This window comes from Oncorhynchus kisutch, linkage group LG1, assembly GCF_002021735.2.
Source record: "Oncorhynchus kisutch isolate 150728-3 linkage group LG1, Okis_V2, whole genome shotgun sequence".
NCBI classification, from domain to species: domain Eukaryota; kingdom Metazoa; phylum Chordata; class Actinopteri; order Salmoniformes; family Salmonidae; genus Oncorhynchus; species Oncorhynchus kisutch.
In genome coordinates, this window is record NC_034174.2 from 59,210,365 (window position 1) to 59,217,223 (window position 6,859).

General features: G+C 41.5%; 1 long non-coding RNA gene across 4 annotated transcripts; it reads left to right on the top strand.

Moving 5' to 3' along the window:
* Positions 1-601: 601 nt before the first annotated feature.
* Positions 602-6,589, top strand: LOC109890453 (uncharacterized). Of its 4 annotated transcripts, none has more exons than XR_004210509.1 (4): positions 602-919; positions 1,250-1,325; positions 1,593-4,691; positions 4,860-6,589. It is a non-coding gene; the product is annotated as an uncharacterized LOC109890453 (long non-coding RNA). The 4 variants fall into 4 exon arrangements; XR_004210508.1 differs by having other exon boundaries at positions 602-1,325; positions 1,593-2,550; positions 4,224-4,691; positions 4,860-5,540; XR_004210507.1 differs by having other exon boundaries at positions 602-1,325.
* Positions 6,590-6,859: the final 270 nt, after the last annotated feature.

Consider the following 6,859-nt stretch of genomic DNA (forward strand, 5'->3'; position numbering starts at 1 on the left):
TGTTTATATAAAAAATGTAATGTTCAGTTCAATATCATTTTAAAAGTATGCGTCAAGGAATCTGTAATAGAATATACTTGTCAAAAACGAATGTAGACAATTAATGCATGTCTCATCAGTGTGAGAAATGTGTCAGTGTGAGAAGTTTGTTCACTTGAAAGGAGGCCTAAACTTCCTTATGCACATTTCAATAGCACAAATCCAATTGCTATAACACAACTAACAGGTTTTCTATTTAACCAAATCATAATTTAGGCATTGTCAGCAACCTGTGAGAGGCAGCTATAACTCTGAGGTAGATGCGGACGTCTCACTCGTTCGACATCCAGGTGACCTATACCGTCTGTCTTGGAGCCCTGGGACATAACTGTCTCGTTCAACTTCCGCGTCCAGTTCAACATACACTCGAGGGCTCCCCCTGGTGGGGCCGTCCTGGTGAGCTATTTTTTATTTTATTTTTTTATTTCACCTTTATTTAACCAGGTAGGCTAGTTGAGAACAAGTTCTCATTTGCAACTGCGACCTGGCCAAGATAATGCATAGCAGTGTGAACAGACAACACAGAGTTACACATGGAGTAAACAATTAACAAGTCAATAACACAATAGAAAAAGTCTATATACATTGTGTGCAAAAGGCATGAGGAGGTAGGCGAATAATTACAATTTTGCAGATTAACACTGGAGTGGCTAGAAGGGATGTGGAAGTGTAATCAGATCTGAACGGATTGGGCATTGCCAAAATCCCAAAGTATCCCTTTAAATTGAACAAGCCGCAGTATGGCTGTGATGGTGACCCCTGACGAGCTGACTGCCCTGCTGATGGAGAGGGGCGCCAAACTGGATTAGGTCAACGATGAGGGATACATTCCACTCATAGAGTCTGCACGAGGAGATGGTGGTGCTGCTTTTGGCACAAGGTATGGCCTTCTCTCTCTCCCTCTCTTTCTCTCTTTCTCTCTTTGAATTAAGCCAGTACTTCTGTTTTTGAGATTTGACCTACCATGTCCAAGCTCAGTGTCGAGGCAAAATACAAAACCCCTCATTCGGAAAACAACATTGATTATATTCAGATACAGTTTTAAGCTCCTGATCTTATTGAGTTGACAAGCTGGCTTTTCCAAATCAATTTGAAATAATTATTCTGGGGTCAATAGCCAACAGTGGGAATAGATTAGTGCTCCTTTAAAAGTGTGTTCCCTGCAAAACGATCTTGAATCCTCCCTCTATATTGTCTCTGTTTTCTGCAGCTGCCAACATCAACTGCTGGGGCCGACATCGAGCTGGGCTGCTCAACGTCTTGAGCTGAATACCTGCTGGATGTAGGTGAGCAGAACCTCTCCTAACTGGACTGCCTCTCTGTTCGGCTCTCTCAAACCAAACCACTAATCTCTATTTGAGATTCGCTCATCCTCAATTCATCCATTATCGAAATTCACTTGGCTATCACCGAAACCTCCAAATTCACTTGGCTATCACCGAAACCTCCAAATTCACTTGGCTATCACCGAAACCTCCAAAGTTTTGCTTTGTTAACCTGATCACACACACAACCCTCTGTGTGTAATTTGACACCTGTGCTCTTGTCCTCAGGAGCCAATGTCCATGCCACAACGGCAACAGGATATACGGCGCTGACGTACGCTTGTGAGAACGGATGTGGCTGAGGTGCTGCTGCAGATGGGGGCTGACCTGGTGAGACCTCACCCTCTGGCCTCATCTCTATGAAGCACAGTTCATGTCAATACACATCCTTTTTGCATGAGTTGTTCACACGTTTGCATAAGTGTGGGTGTGCCTCCCAAATCTCACCATATTCCCTTCATAGTGCACTACTTTTTACCAGGGCACTCAGGGCTCTGGTCAAAAGTAGTGCACTTTATAGGGTATGTGTCAAACACAAGGCCTGTGGGTTGAAACTGCCTGTGAAACAATTCTATCCTGCCTGCAGAATGATTAAGGTTGTCAATTCATTTTGGCCTGCTTCCATACTGCCCCGCGATGAGCTGCACTACAAGCCACAGCAAGCACTGCCAATGTGATGCACGCCAAACAGTAGTGCATTGCCACACACTTCCCAGACACACACACACACACACTAGAGCCAGCCAGTGCGATATATCATATCATTACTAATGGCACTGACCAAATCTCCTACCGGGCCAAAAGTTTAAAGGGTTATAGGCTTAACGTCCATGCCAAGTTAAGCTTCTGAAGATTCATTGCTGTAGCCTACAGAAAATGTAATCTTGCTTGTCAACATATTGTAAAATAAAGGATTCACACATGGGTATAAATTACTACTTAATGACAATAGGACACACAAACGAGTATAAATGAGTCAACAGTTGAGCCATCTACTTTATAGAATTACAGCCTGATGCGCTTGCATCTTTGAATTCAACGTCAATTACGCCGCTTTTGTATGTCCAGTTAACAGCACGCAGCGGAGGGAAAGTGTACATAGATACATGCCACAGTCCTAGCTAGGCTACTAAAATGTTGCAGTCTGGCTTTTTAAACTTGACAATGAATCAAAACAGAAAAAACGGTATGTATTAATTTGGGAATGTTCATCACCCATTTCGTATGATATGTTACAAATTCAAAATTTGGATTATATGTTACAAATTCGAAAAACATACAATATATTACGAATTTGAAAAATGTATAATATGTTACGAATTCTAGCTAAGTGGCTTACGTTTGCTAGGTCATTAGGGAAAGGGTTAGCTAAATGGGTTAAGGTTAGGGTTAGGTGAGGGGTTAGCTAAAAGGGTTAAGGTTAGGGTTAGGGGAAGTGTTAGCTAACATGCTAAGTAGTTGCAAAGTAGCTCATAAGTAGTAAGTAGTTGAAAAGTTGCTAATTAGCTAAAACACTATAGATGTCCATGACGAGATTTGAACTCGCAACCTTTGGGTTGCTAGACGTTAGCATTGTACTCCCACACATCCACATCCACCCCAACCAACCACCCTACTTTGTTTTTGCCTTAAGTAAATCAAATCAAATGTATTTATATAGCCCTTCTTACATAGGCTGATATATCAAAGTGCTGTACAGAAACACAGCCTAAAACCCCAAACAGCAAGCAATGCAGGTGTAGAAGCACGGTAACCATCTGTCTTATGTAACCATACAGTACCAAACTGTAATAAAATATCATACTAAATTAAGTATTCCGGATTTACATACAGAATAATACGAAATGCTCTGAGACCAGGTTGGTCCATCCATGCAATCCATAAAAACAATAAACATGTTTTATGTTTAAATATTTCAACAACCTAGCTACATTTGGGTTATTTTGAGTTTTGATTATGCACATCTAGCAGCAAAGGCTGGACACGTTAATTATCTCTTCTTTTGTTTTAATATGCTAAATTGCTCTATACAGTATCCTACAGTATGTACATAAGTAGACATAAAGGTCTATGTTTTTTTCTAACTAAACAATGGCCAGTTTGGGTGGCAATTGTATGCATGTTGTTTTGTAAAAACAGACCTATGTCTGGCCTGCAAATTTGTTGTGTTTTTTCACTATGGCCTGTGTGCTGATTCAGTTTGACACCCTTGTTATAGGGAATAGGGTGCCATTTAGGGCGTAGGCTGGGTGTTGTTTAGATGCATGACTGCTTGAATACGCTCATATGTTTCCATGTGTCCGTTTTACTCGCTCCTGTTTGTCTTGCAGAGACATGAATGGTAGGGGGACAGAACCCCTCTAATGAAAGTCAAGAAGGACCAATGTTTGGCGGGGTCATTTGCAGAATCCAAATTGTCAGCATTGTGTATCCTACTTTTGTGTCAAATAGTTATGAAGAAATTGTGGTCAGTTAACAAATACTATGTCTTGTTTGATTTTTTTTGGCCCGGTGCTAGCCAAGGCCAATGTTAATATGCATGTATTTTTTGCTAATAAAGTCTCACAATTGGTAACATTTTTAGCTGAATGCGCATGCATTTAGATGTTATTGCGTGTTCTATATTTTCAGTCACACTGTTGCATGAAAGGAGATCCATGAAGTTAACATTGACAGCATCTCTAAGCCTGAGTTCCTGTCGAGTAAACCTAAGGAGGGCTCACCTAGGGAACTCTGCACTCACAATTCCATTTAGTTCAGGAACTGAATGGCCATTCTTATGGGGAAATCAAATGTCTCATTCAACTGAATTGAGATTAAATTGATCTGTAACTCTTGATTTGCTCTGGCTACTCCCAGTATTGAATGGGGCAGTGCATTTCCTCAAAATCAAGGTGGTCCCTGACAGTTGGAAGACGGACATGAACGAGATATTAGAATCGTCCAGCAGCGACGAGGAGGACACGGAAGGAAAGGAGAGTGAAGAGGAGAAGAAGGTGCTAAGGGTGGTCACACCATTGTGGTGTCCTACCTCCTCCACTAACCCAACAACATCCTGTCGGTCCCCACGCAAGACCTATCCCCTCCCATGACACCTCTCAGGTAGGGACCGCTAGTTACTAACAGACAAATAACTACTGTACTTCTACAAACATGTTTGTTTATTTGTCTGGATGGAGTTGTATTGACACCAAGTTGATACCAAATATTGATACCAACTATACTTTTGTAATATCTCCTTACATCTTATGAGTTCCAAGCTCTGGCCATTGTGGAGCCAGAGAGTATCTTCTAACATTCCAACACCTGCACCCGTCATCACAAAAGGTCAGCCCAACAGTAAATATAGGTCTAACTTTGTTAATTCCCTGACCAAGAAGACAACCTAACACCAGTTGACTACACAAGGCATCAAAGCATTATAATGATTGCTGTAATATTAGATGGTACAACCTTGTAACTAACTAGTTGTGTTGTCCTGTGTGGCTGTCTCAGGTGGCTCCAAGCAGAGGCAGTGCCCCCTACAGGATAACCCTGTCATTGCAGACAGTCCAGACAGACATGCTGCCCCCCTTCCACCCGTACCAGCCCTTGGAGTCCATTGTGAAAGAGACAGAGTGCAAGCTGATCTCCAGCCATAGAGAAGACCCAGCTGCAGAATAAGATGATCCTCAAGGGGCAGTAAACTAAAGAGTAAATGAAGGCCGAAGGCCTGAACGATGACCCGGGCAGCCCCTTTGCACTTTGGCCTCCCAGCAGTCCAGACTTTAGTACAGCAGACTACCCCGACAGCTCCAGCCCTGACCTGCTGATGCTGATGGTGAGTCAGCAGTAGATGTTGGGGCAGCAGTTGACAGGCCTGGGACCGGCCTTCTCACCCAGGCCCCCGACGGACTACTAGTGGCCTTCCCCCTACAGATCGTCACAGACACACCGGTTGACATCATGGTAGATACAGTGCCTTCCAAAAGTATTCACACCCTTTTCAGCACATTTTGTTGTGTTACAAAGTGGGATACAAATTGATTTAATTGTCATTTTTTGTCAACGACTGTAACACTTGTAAAAATGTACAGTTTAAAAAAGGAAAATAAAACACTTGATTAGATAAGTATTCAACCCCCTGAGTTAATACACCTTTTGCAGCATTTACAGCAGTGAGTCTTTCTGGGTAAGTCTCTAAGAGCTTTGCATACCTGAATTGTACAATATTTGCCAATTATTCTTTTTTAAATTCTTCAAGCTTTTTAAATTCTTCAAGTTGGTTGTTGATCATTGCTAGATAGCCATTTTCAAGTCTTGCCATAGATTTTCAAGACGATTTCTAGTCAAAACCACTCAGGAACATTCAATGTCTGCTTGGTAAGCAACTCCAGTGTATATTTGGCCTTGTTTTTTAGGATTTTGTCCTGCTGAAAGATGTCTGTTGGAAAGCAAACTGAACCAAGTTTTCCACTAAGATTTTGCCTATGCTTAGGTACTTAGTGATGTGTTGTGTTGGATTTTCCCCAATCATAACGCTTTGTATTCAGGACAAAAAGTTCATTTTTTTGCCACATTTTTTGCAGTATTACTTTAGTGCCTTGTTGCAAACAGGATGCATGTTTGGGAATATTTGTATTATGTACAGGCTTCCTTCTTTTCACTCTGTCATTTAGGTTAGTATTGTGGAGTAACTACAATGTTGTTGATCCATCCTCAGTTTTCTCCTATCACTCAGCCATTAAACTTTGCAACTGTTTTATAATCACCATTGGCCTCATGGTTAAATCCCTGAGCGGTGTCCTTCTTCTCTGTCAATAGAGTTACTGAAGGACGCCTGTATCTTTGTAGTGACTCTGTGTATTGACAAACCATCCAAAGTGTAATTAATAACTGCACCATGCTCAAAGGGATATTCAATGTCTGATGATTTTTTTTTACACATCTACAAATAGGTGCCCTTCTTTGCGAACCGTTGGAAAACTTCCATGGTCTTTCTGGTTGAATCTGTGCTCAAAATTCACTGCTCGACTGAGGGACTTTACAGATACAGTGGATTCGGAAAGTATTCAGACCCCTTGACTTTTTCCACATTTTGTTACCTTACGGCTTTATTCTAAAAAGGATTAAATAGTTTTTCCCCTCATCAATCTATACACAATATCCCATAATGACAAAGCAAAAACAGGTTTTTAGAAATGTTTGCAAATTTATTAAAAATAAAAAATGGAAATATCACATTACATAAGTATTCAGACCCTTTACTCAGTACTTTGTTGAAGCACCTTTGGCAGCGATTACAGCCTTGAGTCTACTTGTTATGACGATACAAGCTTGGCACATCTGTATTTGTGGAGTTTCTCCCATTCTTCTCTGCAGATCCTCTCAAACTCTGTCAGGTTGGATGGGGAGCGTTTCTGCACAGCTATTTTCAGGTCTCTCTAAAGATGTTCGATCGGGTTCAAGTCCGGGTTCTGGCTGGGCCACTCAAGGACATTCAGAGACTTGTCCCG